This window comes from Loxodonta africana, chromosome 20 (assembly GCF_030014295.1).
Source record: "Loxodonta africana isolate mLoxAfr1 chromosome 20, mLoxAfr1.hap2, whole genome shotgun sequence".
Taxonomy (NCBI): Eukaryota; Metazoa; Chordata; class Mammalia; order Proboscidea; family Elephantidae; genus Loxodonta; species Loxodonta africana.
In genome coordinates, this window is record NC_087361.1 from 60,613,100 (window position 1) to 60,640,380 (window position 27,281).

Consider the following 27,281-nt stretch of genomic DNA (forward strand, 5'->3'; position numbering starts at 1 on the left):
CAGCATCATTTTTTATCCCATTGTCCAGTCCAAGCCCTGTCTGAAGGGTAGCCTTCGGCTAATAGAAGGCCTGGGGAACATGACCACTGGGGTCCTTCCACTCTCAATCAGACTGTTAAATCTGGTCTTTCTATGTGAATTTGGGGTCTACATCTCACTGCTCTCCTGCTCCCTCAGGGTTTACCTGTTATGTTCCCTATCAGGGCAGTCATGAGTTATAGCTGGGCACCATCTAGTTTTTCTGGTCTCAGGCTGATGTAGTCTCTGGTTTATGTGGGCCTTGCTGTCTTTTCGGCTGATAATTACCTTGTGTCTTTGGTGTTCCTCATTCTCCTTTGCTCCAGGTGGGTTGAGACCAACTGATGCATATTAGAGGGCTGCTTGCTAGCGTTTGAGACCCCAGACTCCACCCTCCAAAGTGGGATGTTTTCTTAATAGATTTTGTTACGCCAATTGACTTAGACGCGCCGTGAAACCATGGTCCCCAAACATTCACCCCTGCTATGCTGGCCTTCGAAGCATTCAGTTTATTCAGGAAACTTCTTCGCTTTTTGTTTAGTCCAGTTGTGCTGACCTCTCCTGTGCTGTATGTTGTCTTCCCCTTAACCTGAAATAGTTCTTATCTACTATCTAATTAGTAAATACCCCTCTCCCTCCCTCCCTCCTTCCCCCCTCTGGTAACCATCAAAGAATATTCTCTTCTCTGTTTAAACTATTTCTCGAGTTCTTATAATACTGGTCTTATAGGATATTTGTTCTTTTGCAACTGACTAGTTTCACTCAGCGTGATACCTTCCAGATTCCTTCATGTTATGAAATGTTTTCGGATTCATCATTGTTCTCTATCGATGAATAGTATTCCACTGTGTGAATATACCATAATTTATTTATCCTTTTATCCATTGATGGGCACCTTGGTTGCTTAAATCTTTTTGCTATTGTAAACACTGCTGCAGTGAACATGGGTGTATATATATCTGTTCCTGTAAAGGCTCTTATTTCTCTACGATATATTCCAAGGAGTGGGATTGCTGGATCTTATGGTAGTTCTAGTTCTAGCTTTTTAAGGAACTGCCAAGTCGATTTCCAAAGTGGTTTTACCATTTGACATTCCCACCAGCAGTGTATAGGTGTTCCAGTCTTTCCACAACCTCTCCAACATTTATTATTTTGTGTTTTTTGGATAAATTCCAGCCTTGTTGGAGTGAGATGGAATCTCATTGTAGTTTTCAATTCCATTTCTCTAATGGCTAATGATCGTGAGCATGTCCTCATGTATCTGTTAGCTACCTGAACGTCTTCTTTGGTGAAGTTCATATCCTTTGCCCATTTTTTAAATGGGTTATTTGTTGTTCTGTAGTTGAGTGTTTGCAGTATCATGTAGATTTTAGAGATCAGGCGCTGATCAGAAATGTCACAGCTAAAAACTTTTTCCCAGTCTGTAGGTAATCTTTTTACTCTTCTGGTGAGGTCTTTCGATGAGCATAGGTGTTTAATTTTTAGGAGCTCCCAGTTACCTAGTTTCTCTTCTGCATTGCTAGTAATGTTTTGTATACTGTTTATGCCATGTATTAGGGCTCCTAATGTTGTCCCTATTTTTTCTTCCATGATCTTTATTTAGATTTTATATTTAGGTTTGTGATCCATTTTGAGTTCATTTTTCTGTTTGGTGTGAAGTATGGGTCTTGTTTCATCTTTTGTGTAGGTGGATATCCAGTTATGCCAGCACCATTTGTAAAAAAAAGACTGTCTTTTCCCCGTTTAACTGACTTTGGGCCTTTGTCAAATATCAGCTGCTCATATGTGGATGGATTTATGTCTGGATTCTCAATTCTGTTCCATTGGTCCATGTATCTGTTGTTGTACCAGTACCAGGCTGTTTTGACTACTGTGGCAGTATAAAAGGCTCTAAAATCAGGTAGAGTGAGGCTTCCCACTTTGTTCTTCTTTTTCAGTGATGCTTTACTTGTCCGGGGCCTCTTTCCCTTCCATATAAAGTTGGTAATTTGTTTTTCCATCTCATTAAAAAATGCCTTTGGAATTTGGATCAGAATTGCATTGTATCATTGTACCTATAGATCACTTTTGGAAGAATAGACATGTTTACAATGTTAAGTCTTCCTATGCATGAGCAAGGTACGTTTTTCCACTTATGTAGGTCTCCTTTGGTTTCCTGCAGTAGTGTCTTGTAGTTTTCTTTGTGTAAGTCTTTTACATCTCTGGTAAGATTTATTCCTAAGTATTTTATCTTCTTGGGGGCTACTGTAAATGCTATGGATTTGGTGATTTCCTCTTCAATGTTCTTTTTGTTGGTGTAGAGGAATTTAACTGTTTTCTGTGTGTTTATCTTGTATCCTGATGCTCTGCTGCACTCTTCCTTTAGTTTCAGTAGTTTTCTTGAGGATTCCTTAGGGTTTTCTGTGTATAAGATCATGCCATCTGCAAACAGAGACACTTTTACTTCTTCCTTGCCAACCCGGATGAGCTTTATTTCTTTATCTAGCCTAATTGCTCTGGCTAGGACCTCCAACACAATGTTGAATAAGAGTGGTGATAAAGGGCATCCTTGTCCGGTTCCTGATCTGAATGGAAATGCTTTCAGGCTCTCTCCATTTAGGATGATGTTGGCTACTGGCTTTGTATAAATGTCCTTTATTATGTTGAGAAATTTTCCTTCTATTCCTATTTTGCTGAGAGTTTTTATCATGAATGGGTGTTGAAATTTGTCAAATGCCTTTTCTGCATCAATTCATAAAATCATGTGGTTCTTGTCTTTTATTTATATGATGGATTACAATAATTGTTCTTCTAGTGTTGAACCATCCCTGCATACCTGATATGAATCCCACTTGGTCATGGTGAATTATTTTTTGATACATTGTTGAATTCTATTAGATAGAATTTTGTTGAGGATTTTTGCATCTAAGGTCATGAGGGATATAAGTCTGTAATTTTGTTTCTTTGTGGTGTCTTTACCTCGTTTTGGTATCAGCGATACGCTGGCTTCATAGAATGAGTTTGGGAGTATTCCGTCCTTTTCGATGCTCCGAAATACCTTTAGTAGTAGTAGTGTTCACTCTTCTCTGATAGTTTGGTAGAGCTCTGCAATAAAGACATCCGAGCCAAGACTTTTTTTTGTTGGGAGTTTTTTTTATTACCTTTTCAATCGCTTCTTTTGTTACGGGCCAATTTAGTTGTTCTACCTCTGTTTGTGTTAGTTTAGGTAGGTAGTGTGTTTCTAGGAATTCACCCATTTCTTCTGGGTTTCCAAATTTGTTGCAGTACAATTTTTCATACTAATGATATGATTCTTTTAATTTCAGCCGCATCTGTTGTAATATCGCCCATCTCATTTCTTATTCAGGTTATTTCATTCCTCTCCTGTTTTTCTTTTGTCAGTTTGGCCAATGGTTTATCAATTTCATTAATTTTTTCAAAGAACCAGTTTTTGGTGTTGTTAATTCTTTCAATTGTTTTTGAAAAAGTTCAACACCCATTCATGATAAAAAACTCTCAGCAAAATAGGAATAGAAGGAAAATTTCTCAACATAATAAAGGACATTTATACAAAGCCAGTAGCCAACATCATCCTAAACGGAGAGAGCCTGAAAGCATTTCCATTCAGATCAGGAACCGGACAAGGATGCCCTTTATCACCACTCTTATTCAACATTGTGTTGGAGGTCCTAGCCAGAGCAATTAGGCTAGATAAAGAAATAAAGCTCATCCAGGTTGGCAAGGAAGAAGTAAAAGTGTCTCTGTTTGCAGATGGCATGATCTTATACACAGAAAACCCTAAGGAATCCTCAAGAAAACTACTGAAACTAAAGGAAGAGTGCAGCAGAGCATCAGGATACAAGATAAACACACAGAAAACAGTTAAATTCCTCTACACCAACAAAAAGAACATTGAAGAGGAAATCACCAAATCCATAGCATTTACAGTAGCCCCCAAGAAGATAAAATACTTAGGAATAAATCTTACCAGAGATGTAAAAGACTTACACAAAGAAAACTACAAGACACTACTGCAGGAAACCAAAGGAGACCTACATAAGTGGAAAAACGTACCTTGCTCATGCATAGGAAGACTTAACATTGTAAACATGTCTATTCTTCCAAAAGTGATCTATAGGTACAATGATACAATGCAATTCTGATCCAAATTCCAAAGGCATTTTTTAATGAGATGGAAAAACAAATTACCAACTTTATATGGAAGGGAAAGAGGCCCCAGACAAGTAAAGCATCACTGAAAAAGAAGAACAAAGTGGGAAGCCTCACTCTACCTGATTTTAGAGCCTTTTATACTGCCACAGTAGTCAAAACAGCCTGGTACTGGTACAACAACAGATACATGGACCAATGGAACAGAATTGAGAATCCAGACATAAATCCATCCACATATGAGCAGCTGATATTTGACAAAGGCCCAAAGTCAGTTAAACGGGGAAAAGACAGTCTTTTTTTACAAATGGTGCTGGCATAACTGGATATCCACCTACACAAAAGATGAAACAAGACCCATACTTCACACCAAACAGAAAAACGAACTCAAAATGGATCACAAACCTAAATATAAAATCTAAATAAAGATCATGGAAGAAAAAATAGGGACAACATTAGGAGCCCTAATACATGGCATAAACAGTATACAAAACATTACTAGCAATGCAGAAGAGAAACTAGGTAACTGGGAGCTCCTAAAAATTAAACACCTATGCTCATCGAAAGACCTCACCAGAAGAGTAAAAAGATTACCTACACACTGGGAAAAAGTTTTTAGCTATGACATTTCTGATCAGCACTTGATTTCTAAAATCTACATGATACTGCAGAAACTCAACTACAAAAAGACAAATAAGCCAATTAAAAAACGGGCAAGTGTATGAACAAGCACTTCACTAAAGAAGACATTCGTAGCTAACAGATACATGAGGAAATGGTCAGGATAATTAACCATTAGAGAAATGAAATTGAAAACTACAATGCGATTCCATCTTACTCCAACAAGGCTGGCATTTATTCAAAAACACAAAAAATAAATGTTGGAGAGGTTGTGGAGAGACTCGAACACTTATACACTGCTGGTGGGAGTGTGAAATGGTACAACCACTTTGGAAATTGATTTGGCAGTCCTTAAAATGTTTAGAACTAGAACTACCAAAAGATCCAGCAATCCCACTCCTTGGAATATATCGTAGAGAAATAAGAGCCTTTAAATGAACAGATATATGAACACCCATGTTCATTGCAGCACTGTTTACAATAGCAAAAAGATGGAAGCAACCAAGGTGCCTATCAATGGATGAAAGTATAAATAAATTATGGTATGTTCACACGATGGCATACTATACATAAGTAAAGAACAGTGATTATTCCATGAAACATTTCATAGCGTGGAGGAATCTGGAAGGCACTGAATGGAGTGAAACTAGTCAGTTGCAAAAGGACAAATAGTGTATAAGACCAGTATTATGAGAACTCGAGAAATAGTTTAAACAGAGGAGAGAATATTCTTTGATGGTTATGACAGAGGGGAGGTAGGGAGGTAGGGAGAGGGGTATTCACTAATTAGATAGTAGCTAAGAACTATTTTAGGTTAAAGGAAAGACAACACACAGTACAGGCGAGGTCAGCACAACTGGACTAAACAAAAAGCAAAGAAGTTTCCTGAATAAACTGAATGCTTCGAAGGCCAGCGTAGCAGGGGCGGGAGTTTGGGGACCATGGTTTCAGGGTGCGTCTAAGTCAATTGGCATAATAATGTCTATTAAAAAAAATCCCACTTTGGAGGGTGGTGTTTGGGGTCTTAAACGCTAGCAAGCAATCTAAGATGCATCAGTTGGTCTCAACCCACCTGGAGCAAAGGAGAATGAAGAACACCAAAAACACAAGGTAATTATCAGCCCAAGAGACAGAAAGGCCCACATAAACCAAAGACTACAACAGCCTGAGACCAGAAGAACTAGATGGTGCCCACCTACAACCGATGGCTGCCCTGACAGGGAACACAACAGCGAACCTGAGGGAGCAGGAGAGCAGTGGGATGCAGACCCCAAATTCACATAAAAAGACCAGAATTAACAGTCTGACTGAGAGTGGAAGTACCCGGTGGTCATGGTCCCCAGACCTTGTATTAGCCCAAGACAGGAACCATTACCAGAGCCAACTCTTCAGACAGGGATTGGATTGGATAATGGGATAGAAAATAATACTGGTGAAGAACGAGCTTCTTGAATTAAGTAGAGACATGGGACTATGTTGGCATCTCGTATCTGGAGGGGAGATGACAGGGCAGAGGGGGTCAGAAGCTAGCCAAATGGACACGAAAAGAGAGTGGAGGGAAGGAGTATGCTGTTTCATTAGGGGGAGAGCATTAGGAGTAAATAACAAGGTGTATATTAATTTTCGTATGAGAGACTGACTTGATTTGTAAACTTTCTCTTAAAGCAGAATTAAAAAAAAAAGAGTGGTCATAAAGGGCATCCTTGGCTCCTTCCGGCTCTCAGGGGAAATGATTTCAGACTCTCTCCTTTTAAGATGATGATGGCTGTTGGCCTTGTGCAAATGTCCTTTATTATGTTGAGGAATTTCACTTGTTTTCCTATTTTGCTGTGAGTTTTTATCACAAATGTGTGTTGGACTATGTCAAATGCCTTTTGTGCATCAGTTGATAAGATCATGTGGTTCTTGTCTTTTGTTTTATTTACATGATAGATTCCATTGTTTTTGTAATGCTAACCCATCCCTGGGTACCTGGTAAGAATACCACTTGGTCATGGTGAAGTATTTTTTGATGCTGAATTCTATTGGCTAGAATTTTGTTAAAGATTTTTGCATCTAAGGTCATGAGGGATATAGGTCTGTAATTTTCTTTTTTTGTGGTGTTTTTATCTGATTTTGGTATCAGAGTTATCCTGGCTTCATAGAATGAGTTTGGGAGCATTCCATCCTTTTCTATGTTCTGAAATACCTTTAGTAGTAGTGGTGTTGACTCTTCTCTAAAAGTTTGGTAGAATTCTCCAGTGAAGCTGTCAGAGGCAGGGCTTTTTTTGTTTGGGAGATGTTTTTTTTTTTTTCATAATTTTTACTGTGCTTTAAGTGAAAGTTTACAAATCAAGTCAGTCTCTCACATAAAAACTTGTATTCACCTTGCTACATTCTCCCGATTACTCTCCCAGTAATGATACAGCCCGCTCCCTCCCTCCACTCTCTCTTTTCGTATCCATTTCATCAGCTTCTAATCCCCTCTACCTTCTCATCTCCCCTCCAGGCAGGAGATACCAACATAGTCTCAAGTGTCCACCTGATCCAAGAAGCTCACTCCTCACCAGCATCCCTCTCCAACCCATTGTCCAGTCCAATCCCTGTCTGAAGAGTTGGCTTCAGGAATGGTTCCTGTCCTGGGCCAACAGAAGGTCTGGGGGCCGTGACCACGGGAGTCCTTCTAGTCTCAGTCAGACCATTAAGTCTGGTCTTTTTATGAGAATTTGGGGCCTGCATCCCACTGCTCTCCTGCTCCCTCAGGGGTTCTCTGTTGTGTTCCCTGTCAGGGCAGTCATCGGTTGTAGCCAGGCACCACCTAGTTCTTCTGGTCTCAGGATGACGTAGTATCTGGTTCATGTGGCCCTTTCTGTCTCTTGGGCTCGTAATTACCTTGTGTCCTTGGTGTTCTTCATTCTCTTTTGATCCAGGTGGGTTGAGACTCACTGAAGCATCTTAGACGGCCACTTGCTAGCGTATAAGACCCTAGACGCCATTCTTCAAAGTGGGATGCAGGATGTTTTCTTAATAGATTTTATTATGCCAATTGACTTAGATGTCCCCTGAAGCCATGGTCCTGAAGCCCCTGCCCCTGCTATGCTGGCCTTTGAAGCATTCAGTTTATTCAAGAAACTTCTTTGCTTTTGGTTTAGTCCCATTGTACTGACTTCCCTTGTATTGTGTGTGGTCTTTCCTTTCACCTAAAGTAGTTCTTATCTACTAATTAGTGAATACCCCTCTCCTACTCTCCCTCCCTCCCCTCTCTGGTAACTACAAAAGAGTGTTTTCTTCTCAGTTTAAACTATTTCTCAAGTTCTTATAATACTGATCTTATACAATATTTGTCCTTTTGCCACTGACTAATTTCACTCAGCGTAATGCCTTCCAGGTTCCTCCATGTTATGAAATGTTTCACAGATTCATCACTGTTCTTTATCGATGTGTAGTATTCCATTGTGTGAATATACAATAATTTATTTATCCGTTCATCTGTTGATGGGCACCTTGGTTGCTTCCATGTTTTTGCTATTGTAAACAGTGCTGCCGTAAACATGGGTGTGCATATCTCTGTTCATGTAAAAAAAAAAAAAAAAATTTTTTTTTTTTCATTTCTCTAGGATATATTCCGATAAGTGGGATTGCTGGGTAGTATGGTAGTTCTATTTCTAGCTTTTTAAGGAAGCGACAAATCGATTTCCAAAGTGGTTGTATCATTTTCCATTCCCACCAGCAGTGTAGAAGTGTTCTAATCTCTCCAACATTTATTATTTTGTGTTTTTTGGATTAATGCCACCCTTGTTGGAGTGAGAAGAAATCTCATTGTGGTTTTGATCTGCAGTTTTCTAATGGCTAATGATCATGAACGTTTCCTCATATATCTGTTAGCTACCTGAATGTCTTCTTTAGTGAAGTGTCTATTCATATCTTTTGCCCATTTTTTAATTGGGTCGTTTGTCTTTTTGCAGTTGAGTTTTTGCAATACCATGTAGATTTTAGAGATCAGGCACTGATCAGAAATGTCATAGCTAAAAACTTTTTCCCAGTCTGTAGGTAGCCTTTTTACTCTTTTGGTGAAGTCTTTGGATGAGCATAGGTGTTTGATTTTTAGGAGCTCCCAGTTATCTAGTTTTTCTTCTACATTCTTTATAATGTTTTGTATATTGTTTATGCCATGTATTAGGGCTCCTAACATTGTCCCTATTTTTTCTTCCATGATATTTTAGATTTTGTATTTAGGTCTTTGATATATTTTGAGCTTGTTTTTGTGCATGGAGTGAGGTATGGGTCTTGTTTCATTTTTTTGCAGATGGATATCCAGTTGTGCCAGCACCATTTGTTTAAAAGACTGTCTTTTCTCCATATAACTGTTTTGGGGCCTTTGTCAAATATCCACTGCTCATATGTGGATAGACTTATGTCTGGATTCTCATTTCTATTGCATTGGTCTATGTATCTATTGTTGTACCAGTACCAGGCTGTTTTGACTACCATGGCTGCATAATAGGTTCTAAAATCAGGTAAAGTAAGGCCTCCCACTTTGTTCTCCTTTTTCAGTAATGCCTTACTTATCTGGGCCTCTTTCCTTCCATATGAAGTTGATGATTTGTTTTGCCATCTCATTAAAGAATGTCGTTGGGATTTGGATCGGAATTGCATAAAATGTATAGATAGCTTTTGGTAGAATAGACATTTTTATAATATTAAGTCTTCCTATCCATGAGCAAGGTATGTTTTTCCACTTATGTACGTCCCTTTTGGTTTCTCCCAGAAGTGTATTGTAGTTTTCTTTGTATAAGTCTTTTACATCTCTGGTAAGATTTATTCCTAAGTATTTTATCTTCTTGCGGGCTACTGTAAATGGCATTGATTTGGTGATTTCCTCTTCAATGTTCTTTTTGTTGGTATAAAGGAATCCAACTGATTTTTTATTGTTGATCTTGTATCCTGATACTCTGCTGAACTCTTCTATTAGTTTCAGTAGTTTTCTGGAGGATTCCTTAGGGTTTTCTGTTATATGATCATGTCTTCTGCAAATAGAGATACTTGTACTTCTTCCTTTCCAGTCTGGGTGCCCTTCATTTCTTTATCTAGCCTAATTGCTCTGGCTAGGACCTCCAACACAATGTTGAATAAGAGTGGTGATAAAGGGCATCCTTGTCTGGTTCCTGATCTGAATGGAAATGCTTTCAGGCTCTCTCCATTTAGGATGATGTTGGCTGTTGACTTTGTATAAATGCCCTTTATTATGTTGAGAAATTTTCCTTCTATTCCTATTTTGCTGTGAGTTTTTATCATGAATGGGTGTTGAAATTTGTCAAATGCCTTTTCTGCATCAGTTGATAATATCATGTGATTCTTGACATTTGTTTTATTTATGTTGTGGATTACATTGTTTTTCTAATGTTGAACCATCCATGCATACCTGGCATGAATCCCACTTGGTCATGGTGAATTATTTTTTGATACATTGTTGAATCCTATTGGACAGAATTTTGTTGAGGATTTTTGCATCTACGTTCGTGAGGCATATAGGTCCATAATTTTCTTTTTTTTGTGGTGTCTTTACCTGGTTTTGGTATGCTGGCTTCATAGAATGAGTTTGGGAATATTCCATCCTTTTTTATGCTCTGAAATACCTTTAGTAGTAGTGGTGTTAACTTTTCTCTGAAAGTTTGGTAGAACTCTGCAGTGAAGCCGTGTGGACCAGGGCTTTTTTTTGTTGGGAGTTTTTTGATTTCCTTTTCTATCTCCTCTTTTGTTATAGGTCTATTTAGTTTTTCTACCTCTGTTTGTGTTAGTTTAGGTAGGTAGTGTGTTTCTAGGAATTCAACCATTTCTTCTAGGTTTTCAAATTTGTTAGAGTACAATTTTTCATAGTAATCTGATATGATTCTTTTAATTTCAGTTGGGTCTGATGTAATATTGCCCATCTGATTTATTATTTGGGTTACTGTTCCTCTCCTGTTTTTCTTTTGTTAGTGTGACCAATGGTTTATCAATTTTGTTGGTTTTTTCAAAGCACCAGCTTTTGGTCTTGTTAATTGTTTCAATTGTTTTTCTGTTTTCTATTTCATTCAGTTCTGCCCTAATTTGTATTATTTCTTTTCTTCTGGTGCCTGTGGGTTTCTTTTGTTGCTCTCTTTTTATTTGGTCAAGTTGTTTGGATAATTCTTTGATTTTGGCCCTTTCTTCTTTTTGTATGTGTGCATTTATTGATATAAATTGGCCTCTGAGCACTACTCTTGCCATGTCCCAAAGGTTCTGATAGGCAGTGTTTTCATTCTCATTGGATTTTATGAATTTCTTTATTCCATCCTTAATGTCTTCTATAATCCAGTCTTTTTTGAGCAGGGTATTGTTCAGTTTCCAAGTGTTTGATTTCTTTTCCCTGCTTTTCCTGCTATTGATTTCCACTTTTATGGCTTTATGGTCAGAGAAGATGCTTTATAATATTTCAATGTTTTGGATTCTGCTAAGGCTTGCTTTATGACCTAACATGTGTTCTATTCTAGAGAATGTTGCATGTGCACTAGAAAAGAAAGTATACTTGGTTGCTGTTGGGTGGAGTGTTCTGTATATGTCTACAAGGTCAAGTTGGTTGACTGTGGCATTCACATCTTCCGTGTCTTTATTGAGCTTCTTTCTGGGCATCCTGTCCCTCACCGAAAGTGGTGCGTTGAAGTCTCCTACTATTATTGTGGAGCTGTCTATCTCATTTTCAGTGCCAATGGAGGTTGTTTTATGTATCTTGCAGCCCTGTCATTGGGTGCATAAATATTGAATATGGTTATATCTTCTTGGTGTATCGTCTCCTTCATCATTATATAGTGTCCTTCCTTATCCTTTATGATGGATTTAACTTTAAAGTCTATTTCGTCAGAAATTAATATTACCACTCCTGCTCTTTTTTGATTGTTGTTTGCTTGGTATATTTTTTTTCCATCCTTTGAGTTTTAGTTTGTTTTTGTCTGAAGTCTAAGGTGTTTCTCCTGTAGGCAGCATATAGTTGGGTCTTGCTTTTTAATGCATTCTGCCACTCTCTGCCTCTTTATTGGTGCATTTAGTCCATTTACATTGAGCATAATTATGGATAGGTATGAATTTAGTGCTATCATTTTGATGTCTTTTTTGTGTGTGTTGTTGACAGTTTCATTTTCCCACTTAATTTTATGTGTTGAGTAGATTATATATTGTCCTTTCCTCATATTTGTTGTTGTTGATTTTGTTTCTGCTGAGTCTCTATTTTTTTCTGGTACTTTATTTTGATGAGTAGGATAGTTTGTCTCCTTTGTGGTTACCTTATTATTTACTCTTATTTTTTAAAACTTAAACCTAACTATTATTTCTTTGTATCATTGTATCTTCCGCTCCATGTGGAAGGTCTATGATTACATTTCTTAGTCTCTCTTTATTATTTTAATGTTGTCTTCTTTTATATAATAATATCGCTGTTACCCTGTTTTGAGCTTTTTTTCTTTTTTAAATAATCTTACTTTGTTCTTTTGGATTTCCGTGTCTGGTTTGACTTCTGGTTGCTCTGCCCAGTGTTCTAGTCTTGGGTTGATACCTGATATTATTGATTTTCTAACCAAAGAACTCACTTTAGTATTTTTTGTAGTTTTGGTTTGATTTTTACGAATTCTCTCAACTTGTGTTTATCTGAAAATGTCTTAATTTCACCTTCATATTTAAGGGACAATTTTGATGGATATATGATTCTTGGCAGGCAATTTTTTTCCTTCAATTTTTTAAATATGTCATCCTATTGCCTTCTTGCCTGCATGGTTTCTGCCGAGTAGCCCAAGCTAATTCTTATTGACTGTCCTTTGTAGGTGGCTTTTCGTTTATCCCTCACTGCTCTTATAATTTTCTTTATCTTTGGTTTTGGCAAGTTTGATTATAATATGTCTTGGTGAATTTTTTTTAAGATCTACCTTATGTGGAGTTCGATGAGCATCTTGGATAGATATCTTCTCATCTTTCATGATATCAGGGAAGTTTTCTGCCAACAAATCTTCGACAATTCTCTCTGTATTTTCTGTTATCCCTCTCTGTTCTGGTACTTCAATCACTCGTAGGTTATTTCTTTTGATAGAGTCCCACATGATTCTTAAGGTTTCTTCATTTTTTAAAATTCTTTTATCTGATTTTTCTTCAAATATATTAGTGCCAAGTGATTTATCTTCAAGTTCAGAAATTCTAGCTTCTGCTTGCTCAATTCTGCTCCTATGACTTTTATACAGTTGTATACTTCTGTAATTTTATTGTTAATCTTCTGAATTTCTGATTGCTGTCTGTCTATGTTTTTTTCCAGCTTATTAAACTTTTCATTATGTTCCTGAATAATCTCTCTGATTTCTTCAATTGCTTTATCTCTGTGTTCCTTGGCTTGTTCTGCGTATTGCCTCATTTCCTTCCTGATGTCTTGAAGGGTTCTGTATATTAAACTTTTGTATTCTGCCTCTGGTAATTCCAGGAATGCACTTTCATCTAGAAGATCCCTGGATTCTTTGTTTTGAGAGCCTGTTGAGGTGATCATGGTCTGTTTCTTTATGTGACTTGATATTGACTGCTGTCTCCGAGCCATCTATAAGTTATTGTATTAGTTTATGCTTGCTTACTGTGTTGTAGCTTCTTGCTTTGTTTTGTTTTGGTATACCCAGATGGGTTGCTTGAGTGAGCTAGCTTGATTATTTTTGCCTTTGGAGCTCTGACGTCCTGTCCCTAGATGGCTAGAGCTGTTATCAGGTATATCAGTCTAGGAGTCCATTCACTTTTCTTGTATAAATTCAGCTCAGTTTTCCAGGTAGCTGATCGTCAAGTGTGTGGTGTAGGCTTTGTCCTATAGCCTTAGAGGGGCAGGGTGATTGGCATATATACCAATATCTGATTGCTTCAGGGGGTCACACTCTGAACAAGGCAGGGGGCTGAGAATTGACCTCCGAGTGTCTCTGAGGAAAACGTGTCTCTGTTCCCTAGAGCATGCAGGTGGGTGGGTTCTGCAAATGGACCATGGGCACCCAAAGTTTTTGGTTGTAAGGACTGGGAGGTACCAGTTATCCTTGGACCCCTGTCGTGGGTGGCTGGGTGACCTGAGTGGCGCTTCCAGTCCTTAGGTCCCTGATGAGCGTAGGTGAGGACCTTGTTTAATAGGCAAAGCCATGTCAAACATCAAACACCCACCTCTCTGCCTCACAGCTGAAAGGGTTGGAGCCTGCCCACACAGGTCCATGCAGAGGGGAAAGGTGCTTGGAGTCCACAGACCATTTATGCCTGGACAGGAGCCGCTTCTGTCCTGAGCTCCCCTGGTTAGTGGAGCTAGCAAATTATCTTTTCCCCCAGTTGCAAATTTTTTCCCTCCCCAAGGCTGGGAGGATGGCTCTAGGTGCTCAACAGTGTGTGTCTCAGGCCCAGGGAATTTAGCCGCTGAAGCCGCCTCGGGGTGGGGGATGGGGCGTGGTAAAATGCGCCGTTCTTCTCAGTTTCCGGGGGTGTGAGTAGGCTGTGTGGCTTCTGCCTGAGGAAACTGTGGCCGAATGCTAGTACCAGCTCACTGCAGCCGCTCCAGGAATGGTGCCTGAGGGCTCCCCACGATTCAGGTCTCGTAACTCCTCTCCGCTTTGAACGGTCTCTTCCTTCCCTTGCCCCTCAGTTCGTTTTCTAAGCTTTGCTTTGAAGCTCAGGGCTACCAGCTTGTCACAAATGTACTCATTTCAGTTGTTTTTTCGGGTCTTTGTTGTAAAGAGGGCCCGCCAGAAGCATCTGTGTATTCCGCCATCTTGGCTTCACCTCCGCGGGAGTTTTTTAGTTACCATTGCAATCTCTTCTTTTGTTATGGGTCAGTTTAGTTGTTCTACCTTTGTGTTAGTGTATGTGGGTAGTGTGTTTCTAGAAATTTTTCTGTTTCCTCTAGGTTTTCAAATTTGTTAGAGTACAACTTTTTCATAGTAATCTGATATGATTCTTTTAATTTCAGTTGGGTCTGTTGTAATATCGCCCATCTCATTTCTTATTCGGGTTATTTGCTTCCCCTCCTGTTTTTCTTTTGTCAGTTTGGCCAGTGGTTTATCAATTTTGTTGATCTTTTCAAAGAACCAACTTTTTGTCTTATTTACTCTTTCAATTTTTTTTTTGGTCTCTATTTCTTTAAATTTTTTTTCTAATTTTTATTATTTCCTTTCTTCTGGTGCCTGAGGGTTTGTTTTGCTGCTCTTTTTATTTGTTTGAATTGTAAGGATAATTCTTTGATTTTGGCCCTCTCTTCTTTTTGTACGTGTGCATTTATTTCTACAAATTTACCTCAGCACTGTTTTGCTGTTTCCCAAAGGTTCTGGTGAAAGTGTTTTCATTCTCATTTGATTTTATGAATTTCTTCACTCAGTCCTTAATTTTTTCTTGGAAACCCTGGTGACGTAGTGGTTAAGTGCTATGGTTACTAACCAAAGGGCTGGCAGTTCGAATCCACCAGGCACACCTTGGAAACTATGGGGCAGTTCTACTCTGTTCTATAGGATCACTATGATTCAGAATCGACTGGACGGCACTGGGTTTGGATTTTTTTGGGTTTTATTTTTTTCTATAACCCAGTAGTTTTTGAGCAAGGTGTTGTTCAGTTTCCATGTGTTTGATTCTTTTTCCTTACCTTTTCTGTTATTGATTTCTACTTTTATGGCTTTATGGTCAGAACAGATGCTTTGTAATATTTCAGTGTTTTGTATGCTGTTAAGGCTTGCTTTATGGCGTAATGTGTGGTCTATTCTGGAGAATGCTCCATGTACATTGGGAAAGAAAGTATACTTGGATGCTGTTGGGCAGAGTGTTCTGTATATGTCTATGAGGTCAAGTTGGTTGACTGTTGCATTTAGATTTTAAGTGTCTTTATTGAGCTTCTTTCTGGATGTTCAGTCTTTCACCGAAAGTGGTGTGCTGAAGTCTTCTATTATTGTGGGGTTGTCTAACTCTCTTTTCAGTGCTGTCAGAGTTTGTTTTATGTATTTTGGAGCCCTGTTGTTGCGTGCATAAATGTTTATTATGGTTATATCCTCCTGGTTTATTGGCCCTTTAATCATTATATAGTGTCCTTCCTTATCCTTTGTGGTGAATTTTACTTTAAAATCTATTTCGTCAGAAATTAATATTGCCACTGCTGCTTTTTTTTTGATTGTTTGCTTGATATGTTTTTTCCCATCCTTTGAGTTTTAGTTTGTCTGTGTCTTTAAGTCTAAGTGTGTCTCTTGTAGGCAGAATATAGAGGGATTGTGTTGTTTTTTTTAATCCATTCTGCCACTGTCTCTTTATTGGTACACTTAGTCCATTTACTTTCAGAGTAATTATTGACAGATATGAGTTTATGAGTTTAGCACTGACATTTTGATGACTTTTTTTGTGTGTTGTTGACAGTTTCTTTTTTCTGCTTTATTTTATGTGCTGAGTCATTTTCCTCTATGAATCATCTTTTCTTCTTTTTCATTGTTGTTGATTTTGTATTTGCTGAGTCTTTATGTTTTTCTTGTTTTTTATTCTGATGTATAGGATTGTTAGTTTCCTTTGTGGTTACCTTAATATTTACTCCTATTTTTGTAAGTTTAAACCAGTCTTTTATTTCTTTATATCACCTTGACTTCCTCTGCATATGAAACATCTGTAACTACTTTATTTAGTCCCTCTGTATTGTTTTGACCTTGTCATCTTTTACATAATGACATCGCTATTTCCCTGTTTTGCGTGTTTTTTAATCTTGATTTATTTTTGTGATTTCCCTTTATGGGTTGATATCTGGTTGCTCTGTCTTGTGTTCCACTCTTGGGTGTTATCTGACATTACTGATTTTCTAACTGGAGGACTCCCTTTAGTACTTCTTATAATTTTGGTGTGGTTTTTTTAAATTCACTAAACTTCTGCTTATCTGGAAATGTCCTATTGTTGCCATCATATTTGAGAGACAGTTTTGCTGGATATATAACTTTTGGCTGACAGTTTTTTCTTTCAAACCTTCGTATATGTCATCCCATTGCCTTCTTGCCTGCATGGTTTCTGCTGAGTAGTCCGACCTTAGTCTTATTGACTCTCCTTTGTAGATGACTTTTCGTTTATCTCTAGCCACTCTTAAAATTCTCTCTTTATCTTTGGTTTTGGCAAGTTTGATAATAATATGTCTTGGTGACTTTGTTTTGGGATCTACCTTGTGTGGGGTTTGATGAGCATCTTGGATAGAGATATTCTCATCTTTCACTGTATCAGGGAAGTTTTCTGCCAGCAAATCTTCAACAAGTCTCTGTATTTTCTGTTATCCCCTCCCCCATTCTGGTACTCCAATCACTTGTAGGTTATTCTTCTTGATAGAGTCCCACATAATTCTTAGAGTTTCTTTATTTTTAAAAATTCTTTTATCTGATTTTTCCTCAAATATGTTGGTGTCAAGTGCTTTATCTTTAGTCTCACTAATTCTGACTTCCATTGCTTCAATTCTGTTCCTATGACTTTCTGTTGAGTTGTCTAACTCTGAAACTTTATTGTTAATCTTCTGGATTTCTGTTTGCTGTCTCTCTATGGATTCTTGCAGTCTGTTTAATTTGTCATTATGCTCTTCTCTAATCTTCTTAAGTTCCTTTGTTGCTTTGTCTGTGTGCTCTTTGGGTTGTTCTGAGTTTTGCCTGATCTCCTACCTGATCTTTTGAAGAGTTCTATATATTAATCTTTCATGTTATACCTCTGGTAATTCCGGGAAATTCTCTTCATCTGGAAGATTTCATGAATCTTTGTTTTGGGAGCTTGCTGAAGCCATCATGGTCTGCCTCTTTATGTGATTTGATATTGACTGTTGTCTGTGAGCCATCAACAAGTTACTGTATTTATTTATGTTTGCTTACTGTTTCCTAGCTTCTTATTTTGTTTCATTTTGATATGCCCAAATAGGCTGCTTGAGTGAGCAAATTTGATTATTGGTGACTTTGAAGCTCTAATGTTCCACCAGGTGGTTGGAACAGCTGGTAGGTTTATGAGTCCAGGAGTCTATTTCTTTTTCTTGTATGGATTCAGCTCAGGTGTCCAGGTAGTCAGTTGTCAAGTGTGTGGTGCAGGCTCTCATCTACAGTCTTAGACAAGCGGGATGATTGGTGTAGGCACAGGTTTCTGGCTGCAGTAGGTCACGTGCTGAGCAAGGCAGTGGTCTGAGTGTCGCTTCTGAGTGTCTGTGAGTAAAATGTGTCCCTGTTCCCTAGAGCACGTAGGTGGGTAGGCTTTGCAGCTGGACTATGGGCACTGAGTGCTGTTGGCTGTAAGTACTGGGGGGCACCACTTGTCCTTGGACCCCTGGTGTGGGTGGCTAGGTGGTGTGGATGGAGCCAACAGTCCTCAGACCCCTGATACGTGTAGGTGAGGACTCTACTTAATAGGTAGAGCAGTGTCAAATGTCACAAACCTGCCTTTCCACATTATAGCTGAAACCATTGAAGTTAGACTTCAGGTATATACCCTGTTGTACTGTGCTAATGAGGGCCTACGCTGTTGAAAAAGGCCCACACTGGTCCACAGAGGCGAAAGGCATTCAAAGTCTGTGGACCCCTTATGCTTGTGCCTAGGCAAAGAGCTGTTTCTGCCCAGAGTTCCTGGCTTAGGGGAACTGGCAGATTATTTTTTCCCTTGTTTGTTAATTGGTTCCTTCTCCAAGGCTGGGGGATGGCTCAGGGTGCGCTACAGGTCCTACTTCTGGCCCAGGGAAAGTGGCTATCACTGAAGCTGGCTTGGGAGCTGCTGCAGAGTGGGGAGGAGTCAGGTAAATGAGAGAGAGTTTTTTCCGAAAGGGGTGTTTTTTGGTCTGTGTGGCAGATTAGATGCATGTACTTATCATTTGCTGAGAGAGCTGATTTTCGCTGATTCTGGAGGCATGAGTGGACACTTTGCTGCTCAGTCTCTCCTGGTGTGGAAGAGTCTGAAATGCCACTACTCGCCTCACTGTGCTCGCACTGGTGGATCTGGCCTGCGGGATGCCAGTTCAGGCTGGGTCAGGTCTGGCAACTACTTGCTGGTTCTGAACTGTCTCTCCCTCCCCCCTGCCACTCGGTCTGATTTCTCAACTTTGCATTTGATGTTCAGGTCTCTTATATTGTCATATATAATAGATTCACTTGTTTTTTTGGGTGTTTGTTGTAAGAAGGACAAGTGGAAGCATCTGACTACTCCACCATCTTGGCCCCGCCTCCAGTTCCATCATTTCTTGATTATATGCTACCTCTTGAACTGGTTGAACATCAGCCAATTATTTTTGGTACAGTTACTCTGTATATTCCTTCCATCTTTTTTGATGTTTCCTGCATAGTTTAATATTTTCCCTGTAGAACCCTTCAATATTGCAACTCAAGGCTTGAATTTTTTTCTTCAGTTCTTTCAGCTTCATAAATGCTTACTGTGCTCTTTCTTTATGGTTTTCTAACTCCAGTTCTTTGCACATTTCATTGGAATACTTTCCTTTGTGTTCTCGAGCTGCCCTTGGAAATCTTCTGTTCAGCTCTTTTACTTCATCATTTCTTCCATTCACTTTAGCTAGCCTATGTTCAAGAACAAGTTTGAAAGTTCTTAAATCCATTTGGTCTTTCTTTCTTTCCTGTCTTTTTAATGACCTCTTGTTTTCTTCATGTATGATGTTCTTGATGTCATTCATTCCACAACTCATCTGGTCTTTGGTTATTAGTGTTTAATGAGTCAAATCTATTCTTGAGATGGTCTCTAAATTCAGGTGGGATATACTCAAGTTAATACTTTGACTCTCATGGATTTGTTCTAATTTTCTTCAGCTTCATCTTGAAATTGAATATGAGTAATTGATGGTCTGTTCCGCAGTCGGTCCCTGGCCTTGTTCTGACTGATGATCTTGAGTTTTTCCAACATCTCTTTCCACAGATGTAGTCTATTTGATTCTCGTGTGTGCCATCCAGTGAGGTCCACGTGTATTGTCACCGTTTATGTTGTTGAAAAAGAGTTATTTGCGATGAAGAAGTCATCAGTCTTGCAAAATTCTATCATGAGATCTCCAGAGTCATTTCTATCACCAAGGCCATGTTTTCCAGCTACTGTTTCTTCTTTGATTCCAACTTTTGCATTCCAATTACCAGTCATTATCAATGCACACTGATTGCATGTTCAATCAATTTCAGACTGCAGAAGCTGTTAAAAATCTTCAATTTATTCATTTTTGGCCTTAGCGGTTGGTGTGTATATGTGAATAATAGTCATATTAACTAACTGGCCATTCTTGTAGGCTTATGAATCTTCAGGATATATCTAGAAATGTTCTTTTTGGTAATGAATGTGACATCATTCCTCTTCAATTTATCAAGCGTCTGTTAGTTTGTCAAACTGTGGTGGCTTGTATGTTGCTGTGATGCTGGAAGCTATGCCACCAATATTTCAAATACCAGCAGGGTCACCCATAGTGGACAGGTTACAGCTGAGCTTCCAGACTGAGTCATTCTAGGAAGAAGGACCCAGTGGTTTACTTCTGAAACAATTAGCCAGGGGAAACTTATGAATAGAAGTGGAACATTGTCTGACATAATGCTGGAATATAAGCCCCTCAGGTTAGAAGATACTCAAAATACAACTGGGGAAGAGCTACCTCCTCAAAGTAGAGTTGACCTTAATAGTATGGATGAAGTCAAGCTTTGGGACCTTCATTTGCTGACGTGGCATGACTCAGAATGAGAAGGAACACCTGCAGACATTCATTAGTAATCAGCATGTGGAATGTACTATGAATCTAGGAAAAGTGGAAGTTGTCAAAAATGAAATGGAATACATAAAGATCAATATGCTAGGTATTAGTGAGCTGAAAGGGACTGGAATTGGCCCTTTTAAATCAGATAACCATACGGTCTACTATGCTGGGAATGACAAATTGAAGAGGAATACTGTCACATTGATCATCAAAAAGTACATATCTTTCGGGTAGATGTAGTTCAATTTGTAACACTAGGATTTTGGCTTGGGTGTTTGGGTGGATGATTGTGTCAACAACTGAGATGGTGAATACTGAAGTCTTACTAATTTGGAGGACAAGGAGAGTGAATTCATTTCTGGATGTTTTAGGTACTCCATGGGGAGATATCCAGAATGTAGCTGGGTACATAAATGAGGCGAGACTGGAGAGAGGAATTTGTTAGTCCTTGAGTGCACTTAACTGAGGTCATGAGACCTAACTAGATCACCCAGGAAGGACATGTAAAATGAGAACTATAATAAGCAGTGAATGAAAAATAGGGGCCGGTAATATTGAAGGGCCAAAAAGAGGAAAAGAAGTCCATAAATGACACTGAGAAGAAATAGAGGAATAGTAAGAGAGCTAGGAGAATATTGTTTACTGAAACCAAGGGCATAGGGAGTTTCAAAGGGAATCAGGATCACCATGGTAACAGAGAAATCAAGATAAAGACTTAAATATGCACAATGCTTTGGCAAGTAAGTGTGATTTTGGTAAGAGCAATTTTACTGGGATGATGGGCTGAAGAGTCCAATTACAGTGGATTGAGAAGTGAAAAAAAGTAAGGCTATAGGAACAGCATACTCCTTTTACTCTAGAAAAGTACTCAAATGGGTAAGAAAAGTGAAGAAACGGGGACTACACTTAATGTCTTGAAGCAAAGTAACCATATAGTCATAGCCAAGAGTATGTGTATATGTAATACCTTAAAAGCTGAAGTACCAAATACTGTTATTTCCAATTATTATCAAATGGATGCTTAAAGCTGCAACTTTATGCTAAGGAAAAAGAGAATAAAGATTATCTAGGTCTGTGTACATAAAAAAAAAAAATAGTAGATGCTTAATAAATGTTTGCTGAATTGAAGAACAAAATTTCTAGAGTTCTAAATTTAAGTTTTTAAGAATTTTTCTGTACTGAAATTGAAGAAATTTTCCATTTGGATATTTAATGTTAGTGCTGTTATTGGTTTTTAGCCTTTAAAATTAACACACACACATAATATATCATATAATGGAATATATGTGACCCTTTAAAAAAATGAAGCATATCTATTTTTGCCAATATAGATAGAATAGTGTTGAAGATACTTTAAGTGAAAAAGTCAGTGTGCACATAGTTAATACAGCATTCACATATGTGTATATAGCCCCCTTTAAACTTGTACACATATAAAGATTTATAGCTGCCTATACATGCTCATAGCGACCCTATAGGGTCACTATGAGTCGGAATCGACACGACTGCACTGGGTTTTTTTTGGTATACGTGCTCAGGAAACCCTGGTGGCATAGTGATTAAGTGCTATGGCTGCTAACCAAAAGGTCGGCAGTTCGAATCCACCTGGTGCTCCTTGGAAACTCTATGGGGGCAGTTCTACTCTGTCCTCTAGTGTTTCTATGAGTCAGCATTGACTCTCCGGCATGAGTATACATGCTCAGGAGCCCTGGTGGAGCAGTGGTCAAGAGCCACAGCTGCTAACTCAAAGATCGGCAGTTTGAATCCACCAGCTGCTCCTTGGAAACCCTATAGGGCAGTTCTACGCTGTCCTATAGGGTCATGATGAATTGGAATTGACTCAACAGCACAGATTTATACATGCTCAGGAAACCCTGGTGGCACAGTGGTTACCGATGAGCTGGTGGTTCGAACCGACCAAGGGCCCTGAGGGAGAAAGATGTGGCAGTCTGCTTCCATAAAGATTACAGCCTTGGGAACTTATAGGGCCACTCTGAAAGGGTACGTAAAGAATGGTTACCTCTGGGAGGGATTATCAAGAGTATGGAATGGAAGGGAAATTTATCTTCCTGTGTATTTCTTTGCACAGCTGAACTCTTTTACTGTGTGAACATATTATTATTTTAAGGAAATAAATGCTTAAAGAGTCAACTGTTAGCCAACACACAGATAATTATAGTTACAAAACATATAATACTTTAAAATAATGTCAAAGTAAAATACAGCTAATAGAAGTTGGGAGGTAGAATGGAAGAGGGAAAGGTGCAAAGTGGGTAGGGGTATTAGTATCCTCGCTTCAAAAAAGAAAAAAAAAATTAAGACGCGCAATAATGTACTACACCTTGGTTCACCAACCATACCAGGTTCACAGGAAGGACCTCAGCAGGCTGTTTTATTCATATTATCCAGGCTAATAATACTTTCTTTATGACACCAATTTTGCTGAAGAGTTTATTGATATACTCTTTGCTTCTTCTTCCTCATTATTACTTTAGAAGTCTGGGTCCCAAAATAGGTATAACTTTAAAAAGGAGTCAGGTAGTGCTGTGCAGCTTGGCCAGGAGACTGCCTAATAGTGAGCTAGCTCATGCTGGGTTCAATCTGTCTGGTGGTGACAGTCTGTATTCTGTATTTAACATAGGAAAAAGGAGCTTTTTTCTTTTAAACCACTGATACCAAAAAAAAAAAAAAAAAAAATTACCTGAAGAGCCGAAAGGAATTTTAGAGGTCTGATAACTCCATGGGATATTTACTATTTCTGAAGCTAGTCTTACAACCTCCAGGCACATATATGTAGAGATGGGAAACTCTGCAACATAAAGTAAACCACTTAATTTTTTAAGATGTGTAAGTTTTAGAAAAAAAAAAAACTTTTTTTTTTTAGTACCCAATGCTTTCAGCCATTGATTCTCAGTTTGCTCCCTGGAACTGCAGAGAATTAATCTGTTCTTCCATAAAGTACATGTATAATGAAATTCAGTTACATGTAAGGGAAATTCCAAATAACAGTGGCTTAAACTGAATAAATATTTATTTCTTTTCATGTAAAAGATATTCAGAAGTGAGAAGTCCTGTGACGAAATGGCAACTATAATGAACTTGTCAGGGAGCCAGGCCCCTTCTATCTCACCCTTCTTTTTTCCCAGAGTGTAATTTTGCCCTTGTGATCCCAGATGGCTACTAGAGCATCAGTCATCATAGCCACGAGCCATGCAGCAGAACAGAATAAGAAAGGCAGAAGGGACACCCCCCCACCCAAAGGAGACTCTCTGTTAGCACTACACACCGCTTATGCTGATGTGTCAATGTCCAGAACTAGTCACATACCTCACCTAACTCCAAAGAGGCTGGGAAATGCCAGATGGCCCAGCTAAAAACCAGGGTTTCATTGCTAAAGATGAGATCAGTGCTGAGAGGCAGCTAGCAATCTGTTACACTAGCTCTTTAAATATTAAAAAATAGCAATCATTTCCCAGTTAAGCCTCTTTTTCAAAGTAAACATCACTATTCCCTTTGACAAATCTTTACTGATACTGTTTTCAGACCCTTCACCTTTTTTTTGATTGTCTTATAATATGCCCTAGATTATCCTTAAAAGGAGACCCCTCCACAACTCTGTGATATCTGTTTGGTGCAAAATTAATTGGAAATATTTTGGCCTCTCTTCTCCACATCATACTTTTATTAATTTGTCCTAATTTTAGCTTTCTTGGCAGCAACCGCACATGGTTTTACTAAATTTGGAGTCAACTACATCCTGTTCGGTCTTTTTTACATCTGTTGTTATTTAGCCTGGTCTGGCACTAGTTTTTTTTTTTTTTTCCTTTTCCTCACTTATACTCCAGCAAGGTTTTTGTTTTTTCTTTTCCTTTTTCCTGAGTAAATGAGTATAAATGTATTGCTATTTAATTTCCAACATCACAGCAACACTCAAGCCCTCACAGTATGACAGACTGACAGACGAGTGGTGGCTACAGCCATGCATTGACAGAGAACTGCCAGAAATTCAAGTTGGATGCAGAATAGGATGTGGAATGAGAGATATCATTGCTAATGTCAGATGGATCCTGGCTGAAAGCAAAGAATACCAGAAAGATGTTTACCAGTGTTTTGTTGACTGTGCAGGTATTCAACTGTGTGAATCATTACAAATTACGGATAACATTGCAAAGAATGGGAATTCCAGAATGCTTAACTGTGCTCATGTGGAACCTGTACATAGACCAAGAAGCTGTTTTTTGAACAGAACAAGGGGATATTGCATGGTTTAAAATCAGAAGAGGTATGTGCCAGGATTGTATCCTTTCACCACACTTACTCAATCTATATGCTGAGCAAACAATTCAAGAAGCTGGACTATATGAAGAACGGGCATCAGGATTGGAGGAAGACTCACTAACAACCTGAGATATGCAGATGACGCAACCTTGGTTGCTGGAAGTGAAGAGGACTTCAAGCACTTACTAATGAAAATCAAAGGCTACATCCTTCAGTATGGACAACACCTAAACAAAAAGCAAACAAAAATCCTCACAACTGGACTAATAAGCAATATCATGACAAATTGAGAAAAGATTGAGGTTATCAAGGGTTTCATTTTACTTGGATCTACACAAAATGCCAATGGAAGCAGCAAGTCAAGAAATCAAATGACATATCACATTGAGCAAATCTGCTGCAAAAGACCTCTTTGAGGTGTTAAAAAGCAAAGATGTCACTTTGAGGACTATGGTGTACCTGACTCAAGCCATGGTGTTTTCAGTCATGTCGTATGCGTGTGAAAGTTGGACAATGAATAAAGAAGACCAAAGAAGAATTGATGCATTTGAATTGTGGTGTTACCAAAGAATACTGAATATACCATGAACTGCCAGAAGAAGGAACAAATCTGTCTTGGATGAAGTACAGCAAAGATGGGGAAACTTCACCTAGACATGTTATCAGGAGGGACCAATCCCCGGAGAAGGACATCATCTTGGTAAAGTGAGAGTCAGCAATAAAGAGGAAGACTTTCAACAAGATGAACTGGCTGCAGTAATAGGCTCAAACATACTGTTTTAAGGATGGCACAGGACTGGGCAATGCTTCTTTCTGTTACATGGGTCACTTTGAGTTGTAACCAACACAATGGCTCCTAACATTTAATTTTACCTGGCTTGTTTTAGCTTATCGCAGCCTTTCGAGAACTTTTTGAGTTCTGATTTTCTCACCCAACAAATTTTATTTTATTTTATTGAACTTCAGATGAAGGTTTATAGAACAAACTAGTTTCTCATCAAACAGTACACTCATTGTTGTATGATATTGATTAACAACCCCATGACATGTCAACACTCTCCCTTCTCAACCCTGGTTTCCCTATTACCAGCTTTCCTGTTCCCTCCTGCCTTCCAGTCACTGCCTCAGAGCTGTGCTGCTTTAGTCTTGTTTTGTTCCATGGGCCTGTTCAGTCTTTGGCTGACAGGTGAATCCCAGGAGTGGCCTCATTACTGAGCTGAAAGTGTGTCTAGGGACCACTCCCTGAGGGTTTCTTCAGCCTCTGTCAGGCCAACAAGCCTCGTCTTTCCTTTTGAGTTAGAATTTTGTTGTACTTTTTTCTCCAGCTCTGTCCAGGACCCTCTATTGTGATCCCTGTCAGGGCAGTCAGTGGTGGTAGCCGGGCACCATCTAGTTGTACTGGACTCATTCTGGTGAAGGCCGTGGTATATGTGGTTCATTATTCCTTTGGACTAATCTTTGCCTTATGTCTTTAGTTTTCTCCATTCTTCTTTGCTCCTGGAGGGGTGAGACCAGTGGAGTATCCTAGATGGCCCCTCACAGGCTTTTAAGACTCCAGACACTACTCACCAAAGTAGAATGTAGAAAATTTTCTTTATAAACTCTTGTTATGCCAGTTGAGCTAGATGTTCCCTGAGACCATGGTCTCCGCAGCCCTCAGCCCAGCAATTCGGTCCCTCGGGGAATTTGGATGTGTCTATGTAGCTTCCATGACCTTGCCTTGTACAGGTTGTGCTGGCTTCCCCAGCATTGTGTACTGTCTTACCCCTCACCAAAGTTGCCGCTTATCTATTGTTTATTTAGTGTCTTTCCATCCCCACCCTTCCCCTCCCTCGTAACCATCAAAGACTGTTTCTTTTTGTATGTAAACCTTTTCATCAGTTTTTACAGGAGGGGTCTCACAATATTTGTCTTTTTGTAACTGATTTATTTCACTCAGCATATCTTCCAGATGCGTCCATACTATGAGATGCTTCACAGATTCATCTAATGTTTTCTTTGTTCCTCTTACCTCTCCTGTGCTGAGTTCCTTTGTTTGTGGATTTCTTTTGTTTTTGTAGGTTTTGTTTTTATTGAGACTGTATGTTTTTCTTCTTTATTTTGATTTGTAGGTTTGTTAACTTTCTTTGTGGTTACCTTGAAATTTACCCTTACCTTCCTAGGTTTGAACCAGTCTATCATTACTTGGTATCGCCTTGCCTTACCCTCCATTAGGAAATTCTATACCTATACCATTTATTCCCTCTTTTATTGTTCTGACATTGTTGTCATTTACAGATTAACCTCTCTGGTTCCCTGTTGCAACTGTTTTGGTTTTGGATAGTCCTTGAGAGTTCATTTCCTAGGTTGGTATCTGGCTGGTACAATCTTGCGTCCAAGATTCAGGCTGTGGTCTGATGTTGTTTTGTTCTCAGACCAAAGGACTCCCTTCAATAATTCTTGTAAGTTTGGCTTGGTTTTTACATATTCCCTTAATTTCTGTTTATCTGGAAATGTCCTAATTTCACCATCATATTTGAACAAA